Source organism: Leptinotarsa decemlineata, unplaced genomic scaffold (assembly GCF_025532065.1).
Source record: "Leptinotarsa decemlineata unplaced genomic scaffold, Ldec_3_MD MMD2_tig00004307_RagTag_RagTag, whole genome shotgun sequence".
NCBI classification, from domain to species: Eukaryota; Metazoa; Arthropoda; class Insecta; order Coleoptera; family Chrysomelidae; genus Leptinotarsa; species Leptinotarsa decemlineata.
The window spans coordinates 21,325,555-21,347,857 of NW_027412606.1; the positions used below are offsets into that span (position 1 = coordinate 21,325,555).

General features: G+C 32.6%; 2 long non-coding RNA genes across 2 annotated transcripts in view; one reads left to right on the forward strand and one right to left on the reverse strand.

Annotated features, from left to right (window-relative positions):
* LOC141484008 (uncharacterized) overlaps positions 1-22,303 on the forward strand; it is a 146,176-nt gene that overhangs the window by 50,090 nt on the left and 73,783 nt on the right. The window lies entirely within an intron of this gene.
* LOC141483829 (uncharacterized) lies at positions 350-1,638 on the reverse strand. Its single transcript, XR_012466309.1, has 3 exons — positions 1,382-1,638; positions 848-1,151; positions 350-504 (listed from the first exon to the last, which is right to left on the reverse strand). It is a non-coding gene; the product is annotated as an uncharacterized lncRNA (long non-coding RNA).

A 22,303-nucleotide genomic window follows, 5' to 3' on the forward strand; every position in this document is an offset into this window, starting at 1 on the left:
TTTGTCAACTTAGTATCTTTTCAATATGATGTTTCTTCATCTCTATAAAATCTGGTATATAATTTTTTGTTATTGCACATTTTTGACAACTTTCCCTGTATAAGATAAGTTTTCATTTTCAAAAAAAGATGTGTGTGATATGTATTGTATTTATTTTGGTAGTATATTATAAAGCCATTTATATAAATTATCAACGTTATTGAGACTGCAGCTGAACAAATTTCCTTTGAAATGACCCATACAGAACGGCGGTGTTTTTCTTGAATTTTGGAACACACCACGATGAATCTTCAAAGTCTTCCAAATTCATTACGGTTGTGTATATATTGAATAGACACAGTTTGTCCAACAAATCACTGAATATCGACAAATTCAAGCCTCTATAGATTGAAAAAAATGGAAACTGCTTAGATTTGAAACTCGTTCTGGAAAGGTTGCTATGACGGTTTTGAATGTTGTTGTTGAGATGACTCTGACTGATACTGCACACGTTGATGTATTATTCTGAAATAAATTCGATTTTTCAATAAAAACATACACTGAAATAAATTCGATTTTTTAATAAAAACATACACTAAACAAAATTTTTTGACAACAGAGAGGGTAATGTCTTCCATGAAGTAATTGCTACACATATAATGAAAATAAAAAAATCAAGTGTCATTCAAATAATGAATTTAAAACACATATTCTGCACGTACTAAGTGAAGGAAATATATTGTATGGAAACACTACTTTATGCGGATCATATCTGTGAGTGAGAATTTTTGACTCGAATGAAAAATATTGTATACACCCAAAAACTCTTTGCCTATAAAACAAAGAAAAAATTGGAAACAGTACTAACCTTAATTTTGTACAATCTCAAATGAAACGACAAGATTCGGTTTCCCAATGTCCATCAACCCTTTGAACACAATAGCGTATTTTCCTGATGAAAATTCTTCTAAGTGAGGACGATACGCCTCCGTCACTCGGTGGGGCAGAAATGATACTTTATCTCCCAAATCTAACAAGACCGCCTCACCAAATTTTCCTTTCACGATTTTGGCAGTGAATATCCTCTGCGGCATCTCCACAGGCAAATCTACTACTTTGATACTTGGCTTTCTCTTCACGATCGAACTTGCATTCAACTTTTGTAAATCCATCTGTGAAAAATAAAAATGAAAGCTTTATGTTTTGATTCACAATATATGCGAATACTATCTCAAACAAACCACGACATGTAAAACATTTGACTGAAATCATCCAACATATATATATATATATATCGAAAAAAATTTTGGAAATCAAATGATTCAACAATTCTCACCAATTTTCAATTAAATTACATTTGAATAAATTCATCTGAGGAAAGAGTCAAATCTAAAACACTTACTTTCAAATAGAATCGGTGCACTTGTCACTGGTATCACTTTCAACGGATGCAACTAACTCATTTCGCCATGCATGACGTATTTATAGTAAAATAAGTGATGACATATTTTAAAATGAAACAAAGAGCCTTTGTTTCGTCGCTTTGAGAACTGCATATCTCCGGATGTAGATTCGACATTGACAGTGATCAATGTCACTTTGGGTTTGAATATAAAAATTAGTGATGACATATTCTGAAATGAAACAAAAGAAAATCAAAGAGTCTTTTATATGCATATTCAGCGTTAACATTGATCCATGTCACCTTGGATTTGAATAGCGCAACAAACACATGAATTCTGCTTTTTTTTCCCCATTTTATTTGAAGTGCTACATGTGATGATGCGACTATTATTAGTGAAGATACAACTTTGTGCCCTCTTGGCATCGTCTCGGTTTTTTTTTCTCTGTTGATGAATTCTGCATTCGTTTTCCTTTCATTTGATTTGCTGCACGTTGAGATTCAGTTATCATTAATGAAGATGTGGGTTAGTGCCCTTTTGACATGTTGCACCATATTTATTTCTTCTTAATAGATGAATTCTGCAATTTTTCTTCTTTCATTTGACATGATGTACGTGGCGATCCGAAGTTTTTTCAATGATTCTCTTTGCAATTCTTCCTATGCTGTTTCACATTAGGCGCTCGATATTATATTTTTCATTGTCTACACATTAAATCATTTGAAATGAGTACCCACATCGACCTGTTGCGACTAGTATAGCGAAAATAGGTTATGAGGTCCTTTTGGCTTCGTAAAATGATTAACTATGTTTTTTGACATCTAAAGGAATCCATTGATGTCAAAATCATCGGAATCGGACGACCGGAAGTGAAAACCGGAAGTGACCTGTTTTTGACGGATTCGAAACCTTCTCACCCTAAGGAATCCAAAAATACCATATGTTTCAGTATACGATGATTATTTGATTTTTTTGTCAACAAATCATGTGTTTTGAATAAAACTTTTGCAATTACATTACACTCGTAGTTGTTCATAACCCAACAACTTTTAATTTCAAATATGTTTAATGATTTTCTTTAAATGTACAATTCTTTCTATGCTATTTCACATTAGATGCTCGATATTATACTTTTCATAATCTACAAATGAAATCATTTAAAATGAGTACCCACATCGGTCCGTTGCTGCTAGTATAATGAAAATAGGTTATAAGGCCCTTTTGGCTTCGACAAATGATTAATTATGTTTCATGACATCTAAACGAATCCTTTGATGTTGAAATCATCGAAATCGGAGGACCGGAAGTGGAAACCGGAAGTGGTCGTTTTTTGATGGATTCGAAACCTTCTCACCCTAAGGAATCCAAATATATCACATGTTTCAGTATCCAATGATTTTTTTAATTTTTTTGTCAATAAATTCTGCGTTTTGAATCAAGCTTCTGCAATTGGAATAAACTTATAGTTGTTCATAACCCAACAATTTTTAATTACAAGTTTTTCAGTGATTTTTGTTGGATTTGCAATTCTTCCTATGTTATTTCACATTAGGCGTTGGATATTATATTCATTACGCCATATTTGTTTTTTCTCTGTCGACGAATTCTCCATTTCTTATCCTTTCATTTGACATGCCGTATGCGACGATCCGATCATTATTAGTAAATATACAACTCAGTGCCCTTCTGACAGTTGCGCTATTATTCTTCGTAATAACTCATTCATTATCACACACGCCAGCACCTATCACGCTGACTACGTCACTTTCAAGCTTTTAATGTTTTATCACTATTATTATTATTATTCGACCCTCATTCTCCAGTTCAATTTCATCTAGCACAATCAATCGAGCGATATTTGATTTCTCCATTCTGATTGGCTGACCGACACTACTCTGTAACAGAAGTTAGGTTGGGTGTTCCACAAGGTTCCGTTCAAGAGTCTGAAAATTCGCAAAATGAATCTTCATATGACAAAGCATGGAGGTTAATCATTTCCTGATGATGCTAACTTGGTTAGCGAAACGCGTTAAATGATAAATGACTGTCTTATTGAAACACGAAAAACCGTTACGACAATAACGATGAAACGGTAACGAATGAACGTACGGAAAACGGTCGAAAACGCACGAAAAACGATCGAAAACGCACGAAAAACGATCGTAAACGCACGAAAATTCGCAAAATGAATCTTCATATGACAAAGCATGGACGTTAGTCATTTCCTGATGATGCCAACTTGATTAGCGAAACGCGTTGAATGATAAATGACTGCCATATTGAAACACGAAAAACCGTTACGACAATAACGATGAAACGATAACGAATGAACGCACGGAAAACGGTCGAAAACGCACGAAAAACGATCGTAAACGCACGAAAAACGATCGAAAACGCACGGAAAACAACGTGCTAGACTTCTGTTGAACCGACATGTTTTTTCTTAAATGGTATATTTTGACGCACCCTGTACACTTCGACGTCATGTTTGTTTTCAATGATGTATTTTGAGACACCCCGTATACAATGACGGATCGCAGATTGTCATATTTTTTCTTAAATCTGATTCATTATTATTAATATATCACTTTCACGCTTCCAATTTTCATCGAGTCGTTCACGATTAATTCCAAAACCGGCAACGCTACATTACTCCATAACCATTGATTTATTGTACAACTGGCAACGCCGAACCTGCCATGCTGGCATGTATTGACATTTGACAGATGCCGTCTTATGAGTCTAGTGTCCTTCTTCAACCAATAGATAGTTCAGCTAGTGACTCATAGATGACTCTGTGTGTTCTATAACTTTGGTGTTTCCATATACTTTTGTATCGATGAATCGAGCGCCTATTTTTGTGCGGTTACTGATAACAGGACATGAAACAATTCTGTACGATAAATTATTCAAATGAATCTCTCAATATACGCAAAGCCACGTAAATTTGTGCATCGATTACGTCACACGCGCCTCTCGCTCTTACACACACATGCACCTCTTTACATGAAATATTAATTATTTCCCAAATCTAAGTATATTTTCCTATCTTCAATATGATAATGACAATTACATTCTATGGAAATCAAAAATAAAAATGCTGTCAAGTATAATGAATGAGTCAATTTCGGTCCCGACAAAACTAACGCTGTAAATACCCAACATTCGCAGTTAACTTCAATATCTTACGATGGTGTAGAGGCTAAGGACAATGTCTACGGCGCGGACGACCCAGGTTCGAATCTCATAACTATAAGCTTTTTTTAATTAAAATCACGTGACTGAAGGGGGCCGAGGGAGCTGATAGGTTAGGTGGAGTACCAAGGGGGCCGATAGGTTAGGTGAAGTACCGAGGGGGCCGAGGGGCGGAGTTCCACGCTTAAATCGCTACTATACTCGTTCCATCCTGCGTCGATTTCGATGACGCTGATAGGTTACCCCCACTCCCATTGCGCCAGAAGTCTCTTTGTTACACTACTTCATTCCATCCTTCTCTCCATCGATTACGTCACACGTTTCTCCCTTTCACTCACTAAAGTATCGCCGCGCAACCTTGACATGCCCCACAACCCGCCTTGTTCGTCTACTAGAAATTTTGTCCGAGTCCGATCCCACCAATTCTTACCTACTGAAGAACCCAAATTGGAGAATAGAATGCCGGATGTCGAAAATATTAAAATCAACTCGAAGAAGTGTTAAAAAATGGAAAGGGGATGAAAAACTGTTTTGAAGCTAGTGAGACTAGAGTATTTATGAAAATCGAGAAACTCAAGAATAGGGTATGTACTCTTGAGAAAGAAAACATATCGATCAGGAAAGAAGTGGAAAATTTAAAGAGATCGAACAAGAAAAGTACTAATTTAGGAAAAAAAAGAAGAAAAAATTTCAAAAATGAGATATATCACCCACTTGGCACCAAACCGCGTTCACGTACCTTTAAGCACAATTAAAGAAAATCTTTCATTCAAGAGTACCAGAATGAACCGTTGATGACACAAATTATAGAAAAGGTTACAGACTTCAAGAAATATATGAAGGAAAATATTGGTGATTTTGAAAGTTTTCACAGAAACATACGCAGCATCTCAAAAAACATAGATGAATCAAATATTCACTTGAGTCAATTTCGGAGAGACTTTGACGTTATCGAATAGATTTGGGAAACTGAATACACTCATAAGAATGAATGAATCGAACAGTTTTGTATTGAACTGTATAATTATAAATTCTCAGTACTCACCTAGAAGTAAGTAATCAAATTGATAAAAAGTTTTTTGTGAAATTAATTTTTTTTTAAATTTGAGGTTATGAATTTTGAAAATTGTTATTGATTACTTTCTTGTCAGGCAACAGGAATTATCGAAAAACGAGGACATAGTACATCTGTAATATTTGATTTGTATGAAACTGATTAGCCTGATAACCAACCAAATACTTGTTAGATATTGAGGCCATGTGGTTTGGCCAATATATGATATGAAAGAAAGACAACTTGCGACGGAATGTTTCAAGTCAAGTGTCATGTTGAAAATAATGGTACCAACTTGAGAAGTGATAAATTTATGTTGTGGGAAAGCCAATATAAAATTATATATATATATATATAATATATATATATATTATATAATATATATATATATATATATATATATATATGTAAACGGTCATTTGTCAGCCTAGAATATACGATGTGAACTCTGGTCAGCCCTCGGAAACGTCGGTCGTCCCGGTTTCGGGCTCACCAACGTTTCCCACTGTATATAGTGTTTTTTGGACATGTTATCATGTGAAATGACGTTTAGCAAATTTTCGGTTGGGCCGACCATTACACCATATACACATAGCTGATACACCACCTACTTTCACAAAACTTCGCCAGGAGGCGTGGCTGTGTAATTGTATACACCTGATGTGAATAGTGTCTTTGTGAGCCCAGGTTTATACGAACACTTTCAATGGATAGCATGTTGGTCAGCCCACAATCGGGCAACGCTGCACTTGCATTTCATGATTCTAACTAGATTGTCGTGGTGCAGAAATTCTATAATAGAAATGGAAAATTTTTTGGGAGATGTAGAATTTTATGAAAAAGTTCCTGTTTTGTATGTTTTTTGTACAAGCGTTCGTGTGCGTGCATCACCCTATATCTATACAAGCAATTTAGATCAGGAATTGTTTCGCATATAAAAGTTTTATCAGAGCTTCGTAACATATTTACTTGTAGAAAAATGCTTGATCTGAACTCATACTTTCCCACATTCGACTACTTACCCGAAATCAGCTTTTTCGGATAACGGTGTCGAGTACGCAAATGTACTGTTTCCGTTCTAGTTAGGATAATAATAATATAATTACTAACAGTGCGTTATTCCATTTAGCTTGTCGAAGCAATTTAACCTCTGCACTATCTTAGATACAAAAATTTGAATATGTTATAAGTTGAAAATATCAATATAGTGCTCGGAATCACACGTTAAAATGTAAGACCTCGTTAATCTATAGCTAGTACAAGTTTATACTTCTGAGGGTTGTCGTTCGTAGGGGTGCGACAGACATATTTTAAACCGTTTCCTGTTTGTATTTTCAAATATAGATTTTCAAATTCTAATTATTTGGCATGGACGCCTCAACAGAAATCGCGTTGTGTAAATCAATTTTAGACATTAAGCAGGAAACTTCGGAATTGACTTTGAAATTGTAGATTTGAAAACCTGACTGCACAAAAATAATCGAAGTGTGACTGAGTAGAAATGAGTAGATGAAAAATGACATTTTTTTCACAAACGAAAAATCTAAAATGTGATGAATGATCTGGTAATGAATTTATTGAGAAATGAATAGTGAATATCCAGAATGTCTACAGTTTCAATAAATTCTATATGAAAATCCGCAGCAGCACTACTACGGATTTTCGATATATAATTTAGTTCAAAAATTAAGTAAAAATCGCACTAAGTATGTTTTCTATGACGAAACAAAATTCTGAGTGACTAGCATAAGGTAAGATATAATTTGTGAAACAGATATTAGTAATAAGTTTCAATTCTCTTTTTCTTAGCAATAGTTTTTTCAAAACTCCCTTTCAGTTTTTGGAGGTATGATGTTGTTCAGGTTGAACATAATGAAGTAGAGATTAAACCAATGTTTTTTTTATTATGTTGACTGTTCATGACGATGAATACGTCATATCATCATCGATTATAACCTGCAGCAGACATTTCAATCAAAATAAAAAAGACTTGGAATATTTCAGCACAGAAAAAATTTGATCAGGTTGAATAAACATTTATTTGAATGGATATTATTCTTCAATTTGAGAACTGCTGACAAAAATTGTTCGGTAAACTAATAAACACGTAGTATGAAAAAATAACATAATTTCTAATGAAATGAAACTACAACATGGGTAAAAAAATATCAAATGAAATTTATTAATATTATTTCTTCTTTCTATAACAACAGTAAACGTATTCTTTGATTGCAGCCCAGTTTCTATTTTTTAATAATAATGAATATTTCTTTTCCTTATATTTTAGATACAAACAAGAACTAATTCAATTCTAGCACTTCTTTTTTTTTTCGGAGCTAAAAACTTTTTGACTATATTTCGTTTTGCTCCTTAGACCAAGTTTGTTTTTGAGAAGGTTTTATTGTTTTCAAAACTGTGCGTGTCTGATGATCTGAAATGAGATCAGTGTGTTGAAAAACTCTATCAAGATATCAAACGGGTTGAAAATGGATCCAAAAATGAATGATAAAAATAAAAAATGGAAGGACGATACTGAAAAGTGATTTGACTCATTTCCAACCTATACTCAGAGATACGGATGATTCCAAAACAGCTCAAAATATAAATAATTGATTGCATATAGGGAATTTTTTTCAAAAGGAGCCACGTTCAATATCTCCATAAATAAGACAGTAATGTAAATTTCCCGAAACACCTAATTTTTGTGAAATAATATAAGGTATCGCTAAGATGCGTACACACTCCTCTTCAAAATATCAAACAAAAAAACCCCATATATGCCATCTATTGGATAAGTGATTTTATCAGGAATTCAACGATGATTTTTCAGGTTGATTTCTAATTTACTGTGAAGAAGGACCTTGAAGTATAAGTGAACGACTTTTTAGATTAATTGATACAATCTCTCACAAAAACGTATACAACAATTATTTCTATTGTCAAGTTCCTAACAGAAAAAAACTTTTGTCGCGTTTAATTATATCTGTCGGATTTTTGGCAAAGTTTCTCATACAAAACACTTCAAAATACTTTCTAAAACTCACATCCAAAAATGTTCCACTAAACAGTTTTATAAAAACGCGACACGTGTTTCGCCATACAATGGCTTCTTCGGGCGTATCTTTATCTACTATATTTTACAAATTTAATGCGTGGTATACCTAATTTTAAAATTTAAAGTACCTACATTTCAAGTTCTTGAGTTTGTAATGGATTAAATGACCTGAGCTTATGTCCCAGTCCCCACATTTGAAAAATATTCAGTAACGGTTATTCAATTCTAATTGATCATTTAGTTGGTTACCCGAATTCTTGAATCTATTGATTGCTTGACATTTTAGAAGATTGAATTTCAAACTCTTCTCTTCTAAATATAACATGTCATATTCATGACTGAACTCATGTACTTCTGCTAAAAGGTGGTTTGCAAATGTGAAATTGGTCTTTCTATTCACAGAATTACATCTAAGCTTTTAATTCTTTGGAAAATAATCTCCCTGTTTGGCCATTATACAGTTTTGGGCAAGAGCCACAACTCAGCTGATATACTCCTGATCTATCCGATACCGAAGTTTTGTCTTTATTGTTTTTAATAAATGCACTTACACTATTATTCGGACTATTACTATTTCTGTGAGCTAAGTTTACGCAGTCTTTCTTCAAAAAAATATTATTGGTTGGTTCAGCCAAAAATGATAATGTCTCATAACTGACGTTATCGCATCTTGAATTTGGGTAGATATGGTCCATGGCTTGCTTTTGTAGTTTTTGTTTGATTTGTTTGATCAAACTCAGTTCTCTCTGGAAATTATTCAATAGTCTATGAAGAATATTATTGAATGCAGCAACTTTATGCTGGTAAAAGTGCGTAGAGGAATTATGTATGATAATGTCCGTGTAAGATGGTTTGTGGAAAATTGCAAATTCATGTTCATTGTTATTTTTTGTAATGGTTGAGTCAAGGTAATTTAATGAATTATTTACCTTCCTCTCAGTGGTAAATTTTATTGACGGGTGGATGAAATTGACATATTCAACGAACTTGCCTACTTGCTTTTCTGTAATGATTTCATTATTCACTAGTGATAAATGGATATCGTAATGCTTGAAGAAATACATGCATAATGAATATTTAATACAACAGTCCTGAACAAACTGTAACGTCTATTTGATAAAAAAAAATTGATGAGCTTCCGTGAAGTATCATATTTATTCTAATACTTCCTACTTTCTACACACATTCACATCAAATCGATATACCAAATTTGGAACATCCTTTCGAACGAATGAAAACACAGGAAAATAATATTTCATTTGAGTTAGGAATTGGAAAACAGTGAATTACTTAAAATTAAGTAGATTCTATGATATTTATTTGTAATCGTCATATATTCTCTAATTATTCTCTAAGTATACCAAAATATTGGCAAGCCAATTAACAAAATAGCATTAGGACCATTGCAAAGATCGTAACGGTTCTCAAAGAGTTTCGCGCCAAAATAGTTAACGCGTGTCAAACAATTGCAGATTTCGTAGGAATACTGAAACTTTAATGAAATGAATAAAAACACTTTTGTCTAATTACCTATATTTGATTTTATTTATATGACCGTTTTCGGGTTTGACCCCATTACCAAGTATTACCTTACCTATAAATTTCGTCGCCGCTGATATATACCATTATTTTTTGAAGAGAAATTTTGATGATCATAATATCCTCCATTTCATAAATTTATTATCGGATGAAAAGTGCAAATTTCTATACTTCACTGAATTTGACTTCAATACTAAATTTTCCCATTTTCATGATGTTTTTCTTCAAGCTTTTGATATATCCTTTCCTAAACAGTTTCAAAAAATTAAACAAAATCAAAATTCAAGTAGACACAAACCATGGATTACTAAGGATATCGTTGAAGAAGGTATATTACTCAGAGATATTTATAATTTGAACAAGAGCCAAACCAATGTACATTATTTGGGTCAATATAAGCAAGTCTTAAAAAATCATAGACAAAAAATTGTGCTCTCAAGAAGTCAATACTTTAATAATCAATTCCTCAAGGCTCAACATAAATCTGATGCTGCCTGGTCTATCATCAGGAAAAATACTATTATAAACGATTCATCTAAGACATTGGCGATAGTGTACTTGTTGACGATGGTCCCGGTATATCTCAAGCATTTAGTAGTTATTTTGTCGATTCAGTGGAATCATTAGTAAAAAATACTGCACCTGGTGGCATTGAAAATCGTTGTGTAAAAACTGAGAGTCTTTTCCTCTATCCAATAGATGAAACTGAACTCGTGGAAATAATTAAATTCGCATGTGTGAAAAATTCCAGTGTGGTTAAATAATGGAACCTCTGATTTATCTAATCAATTATCTTTCTCTGAAGGTATTTTTCCTTCCCGACTTAAGCAAGCAATGGTCGTCCCAGTCTATAAAAAAAGCGATAAGCATGTAATGTCGAACTACAGAGGTATTGCTTTACTATCTCCATTTTCGAAAATATTTGAAGAATATATCAAAACTTGTGTCCTTTTTAATAAATACAATATCGTATCTGACAACCAATATGGGTTTCAAGTGGGCTTGTCAACCCAGGATGCCATCCTTTCTCTACATAATCATGTAGACAACGATGAAAAATCACTTAGTGTTCTTTTCGACTTGACACGAGCGTTTGATATCAGTCATCATGGTCTTCTTCTTGATGAACTGTTTGGCATGGCGTTCGTGGTCCAAGTCTGAAATGGATTGAAACCTATTCAACTGGTCGTACACAGGTTGTTAAAGTTCGGCTTCAGACTGGGTCATTTTTTCTGTTTCAAACGTTGTTACAGTGTGTGCCCCAAGGTAGTGTTTGGGCCTACACTATGTATTTTATTTGTTATGACCTTTCCAAAATTAATCATCATCCACAGTGCTCTATACAATTTGCTGATGACACATCTTTTACTGTCAGTGGTTCGGAATGTGAAACATTGTCAGTAAGAGCAAATGATGCTGTATTCAACATGCAAAATTATTGTTCTAGGAATGGCTTGATTTTAAATAATCTTAAAACCAACACCATTTTCTTTACAATTCAGGAAACTGATTGTAGTGTATTGGTTAGGTCTGAGATTAAAAATATTGAACAGGTAAACTATAAAAAATTTTTAGGAGTTTTTATTGATTCCCAACTCAATTGGAATCATCATGTTGATTTCATACTGAAGAAATTAGCGACACATTGTTTCGTTATATGGAATCTGCGTAATTTTGTGTCTATTGAAATTCTTAAATTACTATTATGCATATATTTACTCTGCCCTTAGTTACTGTATTATTTGTTTTGGCAACTGCAATAGAATCAGTGTCTTATTGATTTTCCAGAAAAAAAATATTAGAACAATTTGTTTAAAAAAAAAACTCGATTCCTGTAAACCACTATTTGCAAAGTTGAATATATTAACTATTACTTGCATGTATATTTTTAATTGCGTAATCTACGTTAAATCAAATTGCTCCAAGTTTTAGAACAGAGATGATACATGTCTTCTTTCGGGCTTCACCCTGAGAAAAAACTATAACATTTTAATTCCTAGTCATAAGTTAGCCAAGGTGACTAATGGACCTCATATCATGTCAAAAAAACTGTACAACAAGCTCCCAATATCCATTAAAAAATAACTAGTGTAAAGCTCTCTGAACAAAAAGTTCGGAAAGTATTATGTGAAAAGGTATTTTATTCGCTTGATGAATTTTTTCAGTCTGATTTGGAATTTAAAATTTTAATTTTTGTACCCCTTTTATGGTCTGAATGTTATGTAATATGATTATGACCTCATTGTAATTGTACTGAGTTATGTGACTTTTTCAATGCCGTCCGTAGGTCTACGGAAATAAAGATTTTTGATTTGATTTGAAGTATTGAAAAAATACTTAATAATGCGGGGTCAAACCCGAAACTGGTCGTATACATAAAATCAACTAGTGGTACTTAGACAAAAGTGTTTTTATTCATTTCATTAAAGTGATCATGAATTACCACAAATAAACAAGTAATCAATCATACATAATACAGAAACTATATGAAACATAAATAGTCAATAGTAACGGCATCTTTTTCTTTTCCTAATATATTTTTTCCGGTAAACTAACACATAGTTTACCTCTGAAAAACTGGATTTGCCAGGATTTTAAAAAACACTTGATACCCTCACGATGAAATCCAATGATACACTGAAATGGATCGCGTTCCTGGTCAGCCCTTCGATGTGGCAGCATTGTAGGGCTGACCAAGATGCTCTTCATATAGCGATTTGTATAACTATGGGCTGACCAACAGCATGGGGCTGACAAAGGTTTAAAGGATATGTAAAATTTTTATTTTCAGAAAAAATCTACCCCTCTATTGGGCCTATTAATAAAACCATACCACTGAAGAGTATTCCGAAAAGTATATACCTAAATATATTCGGGAAGTGCTGGTGGACCAACGCCCCGTTCATATACCGGGCTCACCAATATGCAATGAACATATATATATATATATATTATATATATATATATATATATATATAAATATGAACGTTATTGAGTGTCTTGATATAGAAACAGAAGTTGATATCGGACATAGCACTCATGAAAGTGGCAAACCATAGACACGTGTTTCGGGCTTTTGGCCCATCATCAGTATGGTGCAGCCAAGTGTAAGGATGGGCAACACTTGGTTACCAAAAGAAAGAAATACAAATGCACGGAGCCACCAACAGGAGCCAACCGCACATTTGTGGTTTCAGTTGATAGATCTCGTGTTCACAAGAAAACTATCAAAATCACCACGGAGGCAGCTATAGCTACCTGCGTGACATCCGAGATCTATCAACTGAAACCACAAATGTGCGGTTGGCTCCTGTTGGTGGCTCCGTGCATTTGTATTTCTTTCTTTTGGTAACCAAGTGTTGCCCATCCTTACACTTGGCTGCACCATACTGATGATGGGCCAAAAGCCCGAAACACGTGTCTATGGTTTGCCACTTTCATGAGTGCTATGTCCGATATCAACTTCTGTTTCTATATCAAGACACTCAATAACGTTCATATTTGTATAATTTCCTGGACCCGGATGTCACGCAGGTAGCTATAGCTGCCTCCGTGGTGATTTTGATAGTTTTCTTGTGAACACGAGATCTATCAACTGAAACCACAAATGTGCGGTTGGCTCCTGTTGGTGGCTCCGTGCATTTGTATTTCTTTCTTTTGTTAACCAAGTGTTGCCCATCCTTACACTTGGCTGCACCATACTGATGATGGGCCAAAAGCCCGAAACACGTGTCTATGGTTTGCCACTTTCATGAGTGCTATGTCCGATATCAACTTCTGTTTCTATATCAAGACACTCAATAACGTTCATATTTGTATAATTTCCTGGACCCGGATGTCACGCAGGTAGCTATAGCTGCCTCCGTGGTGATTTTGATAGTTTTCTTGTGAACACAAGATCTATCAACTGAAACCACAAATGTGCGGTTGGCTCCTGTTGGTGGCTCCGTGCATTTGTATTTCTATCTTTTGGTAACCAAGTGTTGCCCATCCTTACACTTGGCTGCACCATACTGATGATGGGCCAAAAGCCCGAAACACGTGTCTATGGTTTGCCACTTTCATGAGTGCTATGTCCGATATTAACTTCTGTTTCTATATCAAGATACTCAATAACTTTCATATTTGTATAATTTCCTGGACCCGGATGTCACGCAGGTAGCTATAGCTGCCTCCGTGGTGATTTTGATAGTTTTCTTGTGAACACGAGATCTATCAACTGAAACCACAAATGTGCGGTTGGCTCCTGTTGGTGGCTCAGTGCATTTGTATTTCTATCTTTTGGTAACCAAGTGTTGCCTATCCTTACACTTGGCTGCACCATACTGATGATGGGCCAAAAGCTCGAAACACGTGTCTATGGTTTGCCACTTTCATGAGTGCTATGTCCGATATTAACTTCTGTTTCTATATCAAGACACTCAATAACTTTCATATTATATATTATATATATATATATATATATATATATATATATATATATATATATATATATATTATATATATATATATAGAGAGAGAGAGAGAGAGAGGTAGTCTTTGCTGACTAGTTACGAACAATTCTTTGGAGTTATTTGGATAGCAGCGAAGCGCAAGTGTACTCTTATAACATTATATTTCCAATAATTCGACAATGGTTATTGTCATCATCAGGGAGCTAAGATGATAGATTTTGAATTAATACAGAACTTAAGTTAACAGACGACGGATACTTACAATGTTAGTGAGATTGGTCGCAATTGAGTTGAGTTAAAATTAAAATATGAACGTTGTGATCATGATAAAAACACATAACAACTGTAAAATTACAAGACATATGAAATAAGTGAAAGCTTCAAAATATATACGTTAAATGAGGAATATTCATAAAATGTTTTTTTTTTTAAATTTGAGAATGAACGTGGTGATCTTAGGTTAGAAACACATCACTTGTCAATTTATTAAATTTGAAGAAGAAGTAGACTTGGCATTTGCCGCTGGTGCAATTAATCAAAGAGTTACAGTTGCCTCCAGAAGAAAGAGTTTTGTTGTATAATTTTTGTTAATAAGTTGATAAACGAATTTAAGTAATGTCAAATGAGTTGTCTTTGCAGGAATTCCAATTTTTGTCTATAAAAAGTAAATAGGAATATATTTCACTTAAATGTTGTAAGTCTGTTTTTTTATCCAGACAATTTTGCGATTGCGAAATGTAAGTCATTTCAAGGAATAATCTTTTAGAAACATTCCTCTCTTTGGTCAAAATTTTTACTGAGTTAAAGTCCATTACATGTCCATTATTATAAACATGTTCACTAAGGGCACACCTTTCTGGATGAAGTCTACAGTCACTTTTGTGTGCAGATATTCTGTCTTTTAATAATCTGGCAGTCTGACCAATGTATTCAGCACTGCAACTTATACAAGGGATACTATAAACCACTTGAGATTGAATTTTTTTTGGGATTTTATCTTTTAAGTTTGAAAAAAGGGAATTAATTGTTAATATAGGTTTGTGTGCAATTTTTATATTATCAATATTTTTGAAAATTCGTGTGAGTTTGGGTGTAATTTCACTGGTATATGGTAAGGAAGTAAAAAGATAATTATTTATCTGAATTTCATTATTATTATTATTGATATCATTGTCCTGACTTGAAGAGATTGAAGGACGAACGTTATGATCTATTTCATTTGGGGACGTGTTGAACAATATCTTGTTTTAATAAGGTTTTGGGATATGAATTTTGTACAAAGAGGTTTAAAAAGGATTTTGAAATTTTTTAAATGAAAAGATGAGTCCGAAATTCTGATAACACGTTGTTTCATCTGTTTGACCAAATTGACTTTTGTTGATTGTTTATGTAGTGACCAATAGTTCATGTATCTACCTGAACTTATTGGTTTTCTGTACCAGTCAATAAGTACGGTATTAGTGGAAGTGCGAATGAGTTTAGTGTCTAGAAATGGAACACTTTGTTCATCGTCTTCCTTTTCGATGGTAAATTTTATATAGGGGTCATAACTATTAAAGATTTCAACGATTTCTGTGACTCCTGTATAGGGAAGGGCGAGGATTATGTCATCGACATATTTTTTTAAGAAAAAAACATGGTAAGGAAGGACATTTAGGATATTGTCTAACAGGTCATCCATTACATAGTTAGCTAGAATGGGGCTTATTTTGGCTCCCATTGGTGTACCAAAATTTTGTTTATATATTTTGTTATTAAAAGAAAAATATGTATTATTGAACAGGAAGGTCAGAAGATGCATGAAGTCATCTTCTTGAATATTACAAAAATTACTGATACGATTCCAATTATTATGAATGGCTCTAAGGCAAATATCAAGGTAAACATTACTGAACAGTGAAACCATATCCAAACTGGCTAACACATAATTTTCTGGAAGTTGAATTCTATTGAATTTTGAAGAGACTTCAAAAGAGTCTTTAATGTAATATGGATTATCATAATCATAAGCCTTTGTCAATATATCCGTCAAAAAAGATGCCAAAGATTCTGTAGGATTATTTATAGAGGCAATGATGGCTTTAAAGATAAAGTAGGTTTATGAATTTGGGAAGAGCATAAAATTTTTGGAATGATACCTGTGTAAGAGGAAAGTTTTTTTTTTTAGTAATTTCATCTATTTGATTAGTGGTAAAGAGGTTTTTTTAAGGGAATTAAATTTATTTTGGATTTTGAGAGTGGGATCTCTTTGGATGAGTTCATAAGAATTACAATTTTCTATTAGTTCGGAGGATAACTGTATGTATTGTTCTTTTTCCATTATGACAGTGACATTTCCTTTATCGGATCTAGAGACAATTAAGTTAGGATTATTTTTTAGAAAAAGTTTTGTTTTTGAATATAAATTGTGGAAAAAAGATGGAGAGGAATGTTTAGAAAAGTTTACATAATTTGTAATGACATTAGTAGAACGTGCAATGGTAAGTTGACGTTCTTGTGGATCAGAAATATTTGAAGTTATATTATCAACATCAGCTAATAAGTTTTTTAATAATATTAGCTTATTAGCTTATTAGCTAATGAGGATTTTGAGGATTTTGTGGATGAGGATTTTGTTAATTAATTAATATATTTGATTTTGTGGATTTTCTCTCATTTATTTACTTACAGAACAGCAGATGTCTCTGATCACACTTGTTCCATAATCAGTTCCCTTTGTGTTCCAGATTGTTATCATTTACAAACTAACACACCTTTATAATATAATGACATGACAACTGTCATTATCAAAATGTCAACTGTCTTGTGCCTCTCTCTCTTGTTTCTGAATGCACATGGCGTTTACCGGTATTCCCATAATTTCAAAATAAATGACGATTTTTATTAAAAGTTTTAATTCATTATTCTTCTTTGTATCCAGTGAGGTGTCTACCTCTTTTAACTTGATGACTATTTTATTGTATTGACATGTTTCAATTGTTTAGATATAACATTCTTTTCGACACGGCCAACCTCACTAACAGTAAGTTGTTAAAAAAAATTTTTTTTTATATCATTAAAATAAAAAAAAAAAACTTTTTCATATTGTATTATCACCCAAAACTTTGTAGCTTTTCCCTGAAGATGATAAAAATTTTATCGAAATTATTGAAATAACTTGTGTGTGTGAAGTAACACTGTTACTTCCCCCCTGAAATTCCCAAAATTTATATATAATATATATATATATATATATATATATATATATATATATATATATATATATATATATATATTAATATATATAAATATAAATAATAAATTCAAAAACACAATTAACACATAATAATGATGAAGGAGGGAAGGGAAATCTCTGTATGAATTCACTTGAATTCAAGCAGAGTTCATTGAGAGAAAGTTTTTTGGATATCTCCAGCTCTTTAAACAAGTCCAGCTTGAGGAAATTTCTGTTGTTAATTTTATGAAAAATTTTGAAATTTCTATTAGGGCTAAAGTTGTGATTGTTAAATTTGGCAACCATATCAAATTTCAAGTGTCTTCAGCAAAAATATACTTATTTCTCAAAAACTGGTCAATCATATTATATTTCAAGCAACGCAGTCATTCCATCATAGCTCAAAGAGAGAAACGTAACACTCATTGATGTTCACGTCTAATTTTTGCGGCGACTTTTTTGACAGATACAGTCTGAGTGAGTATTTCTCTATAATTTGAAATATATTGCCCTTCTTGTTGAATCATAGGATCCGAACATTATAGTCCAAATTACAAATGTCCGATTCTCAGAATTCCGGTATAAACAATGCTGTAAATCAGCTCCATCCATTCCGGTCTTTCATAAGTCAACAACTTTGAAGATTTCTTGATTCTATATTTATCGTGTTTATCTAAAATTCCATCGTGCGCTTCTCGTAAATTTCAGAAATTGGAAAAAATGTTTTTTATTAACTTTGTGTGTTATACAACGGAAACTAAGATAAGTTGTGAGCAATTTGCTGTTAATCTTTTAATTCAATAATCATTGATTCAATTTAGGAGATGAGCTCCTGAATTCCTGGCAAACTTCCTATATAAATTATCCGAAAGGATTTGTATCCGGATTCTGAAAGCACTTTGTAATGAAGCATGACTGCACTTAATGTTCTGTTTTGTCAGTAGATATAGAAATATTTGAGAGCACCTATTTGGGATAATAGCCCTATACTGAAATCCCAATGAATAATAGTGAACATATTTTCATTTTCGGTTCCAAAAATTGATACATCATAGCAAATACGTTATTGTAATGGATGAAAGACAAAAATAGAACTTAGAGTACGAAGAGAAAACAAAATAACTTGAAATACGTCAATAGCTCTCATGATTGAATTTATTATTACGTAAATAGTAAGTTAAAGAAATAAAAGTAATAGAAATAGAGTAATCATGCAGCCATGAGCGAAAGCATTTCAAGATAAATATAAGTTCAACTTCATTCGAAATAACTGAATTGAAACGATTGACAGTTCGTTTATAAAACCATATATATATTTATATATATATATATATATATATATATATATATATATATATATATATAAATATATATATATATATATATATATACTTACGTTCACGTTCGTTCACGTTGTAGATACTAACAATCGAAACGTCGTGAATTAACGTGACTTGGAATCTCTCCACTTTTTATTTTTTATTTTCTTTTTTCATTTCTTTATTTTAATTTATTCAATTGTTCTATTTCTACTTGTATTTTATTTCACTATTATTTCATTTCAGGTTTATTTTGGTTAATATAATTGGTATTTTCAGCTATTCATTTTCATTTCTTCTTTTTTTAGTTGTTTCAGGGATTTCAAATAATTTTTAAATAATAGACAATGGAAGTCCGAGCTAGTGAAATTCATCATGAAACATTGTCAATCACCTTCAAACAAAGAGTTTCATATGTTGCTGCCTCATGCTTGTGTAGACTATAATTTAAAATCTGTCATTGATGATGCAAAAACATTAGCATGTGGTTTGGTAAATATTCAGGATGTTTTAATAAAAAAATGAATCAATAATACATTTGTTTTATTTTTTGATAAAGTTACATATTTTTATAAGTTTTTACAATCTTTACAATGTAAATATTTTTGGGAAAATGGCTTGATGCCAAAACAGTGTGCATTTTTCTATAATTGTTTCACATATTTGTTTTCTATAATTCACCTCTATTATAGTTACTCTTTTGAGGTTTCCAAATTGTTATGAGCAACACAAAAAAAACTCTCAGTTTTGTTAGAAAAATGCATCTGAAGTTGTAGTTGTGCCATATATTTTGAAGCCACTTCACTATTGCTGTCAATAAAACGGCTCAACGCTTTTTCTGATGATGAACATTTAATTTCTATGCTGTACACAGTATTTTCCCCATCTGGAGGGCCACACAGTATAGAATGAGCCGAATTAATTTCAAACCGCACTTATTTATTTTTATTTGTTTAATTTTCTCTACTTCTATCAATATACGACTTTCTAAAAAATCGCCCCCTTTTCATAGCTTCTGTGTCCTTTAGTTTGGTTGCTCCCAATATGTTCCCAATAAAATTATGTTTCTCACATAATAATATCATTCTGGTAGTAATGGTTAAGCTAATGCTGCTATAAGTTCTTGACCTCATATAATTTGACAATCTTTATAGTTATACAAACCCTATGACTGTCAAGAGTTTTATTTAGATAACAGTATATCATCAGCCACAAATACAAAGTAAGTGAAAGAGATCGTACCTAAGTGTGCTGCGCAATCCAGACATTCCACAGAAATAACAGTTTCTTCAGCTTCATCACATATAGCTTGTAGTGCATAGGACTTCCGACGAACATTGTGCTCCGGTGTGATGCGAGCTTTCACTACACATAAGTTCCCCTCTCGTTTTATTTGTACATATCCTACAGCTGAATCGCCGTATGATTCTCGTTAAGATCTGTAACAAACAATCATTTAGGTTTACTTACCTACTTACATAAAAACATGCGATTGATCGGATGATCTACTTCATAAGTGTTTGATGGAGAAGAAAGTACCTAGTGTAAACACTGACAATTTCACACACATAAAATTTTAAATATTAGATCTAATTCTAATAAAGTACCTACAATGAATGTAAACAACATTTGAGGTTATATTGAGGGAAATAATTTTATAAGTGCATGTATGCATAAAAAACAGATTTACTAGATTAAAAATACCATGTTTTATAATAATTACCTTGCAGCTTTTACTCCCTTAACATCAGCAGATGTAAAATCTGGGTTTGACGCAAAATATGTGGTCATCATGAATGCATCTATTTTTGGAAGATTATCCGACTGTGCTTTCACAAACCGTTGTCCGTCATTGTTGTTGATGACGCTTAGTATTTCTTGACATTAATATATTGGAAAACTAAGCTAGAATAGCAATACAACCAATTTTTCTCTCCAACACAACCTGAATATATGAAAATAAATCACAGGTGACTGACAGGACATGCCCTATGACTTCACGTTTCATTTCGACCAATGGTGGGGCATTTTACAAATTTGAATTTCTTTCGTAAATTTTTCACTTTTTGATTTATGTTTTAAATAATTAAATACATACTAAGTTAGAAAATAACGAATTGAGTGTAATACCAGGACCTAAAAAGCTCAGGAAAAAAAAATCTGGCATTTTTTATGCATATTCCCTAGTGTTAATCAACAAAATTTTCTAAAACTTCCTTTATCGTTCAAAGTAAAATAAATATTCAAATAATCACCATAGAATTTTTCGCATCGTGTAGCCCTTCATAGATACATACAAAAAAGATTGCATAATAAAAGTTCTGAAAATTTCAATACCTTGTTTATATTGATTTTTTAAAGTAAACAAAAAAGAAAAAACACAATAATGTTGTCAAAAATGTTTTTTTTTTTCATTCATTATCATTTTATCGAATTTATGTCAATAAAAGACATTTATAAACTGAAACAAATGATTTTTATCTCCATTTGTTTATAATTTTTCATAAACAAATTGACTATTTCAATATTAAAAAAAAATTACCACTTTATACAGAACTCTCAATTATGATTAAAAAAATTCCTAATAATAATATTCAATTGTTATAATAGTTTCTTTATATATCTACTGTTTAAATTATTAGACTAATAAACAGTCCGTGCAAAGCTTATTGTTAAATCATCTGAGAATGGAATTTTTTAACAGGTGATGATCGACTGTATTGACAAACATGCGCCAAACTAACTGACTGTTATAAGGAAACAAGTATAACTATCTAATAATAACAATGATGATCTTCAAACAAGACTCACCCTGTAACGGAAGTAAAAAACTCTTTGGTAGGTTCGGAATAGACGAACATTTCAATCTAGCAGACCACTATTATAATATTCATGCAGCCATTGTTCAGTGTGGTTCTGGGCTGAATTTGGTCATTATTACGCCTTGGGCAAAGACGAAACGGACTGGTTTAAGTTTGACGATAGTCGTGTCACGAAGTGTACTTTCTTGTTTTTTCTCATTTTCTTAAATCGAGGACACCCTGCCCGTACTGACGATGCCCAATAGGCTGAAACAGCAGTCTACCGGTGG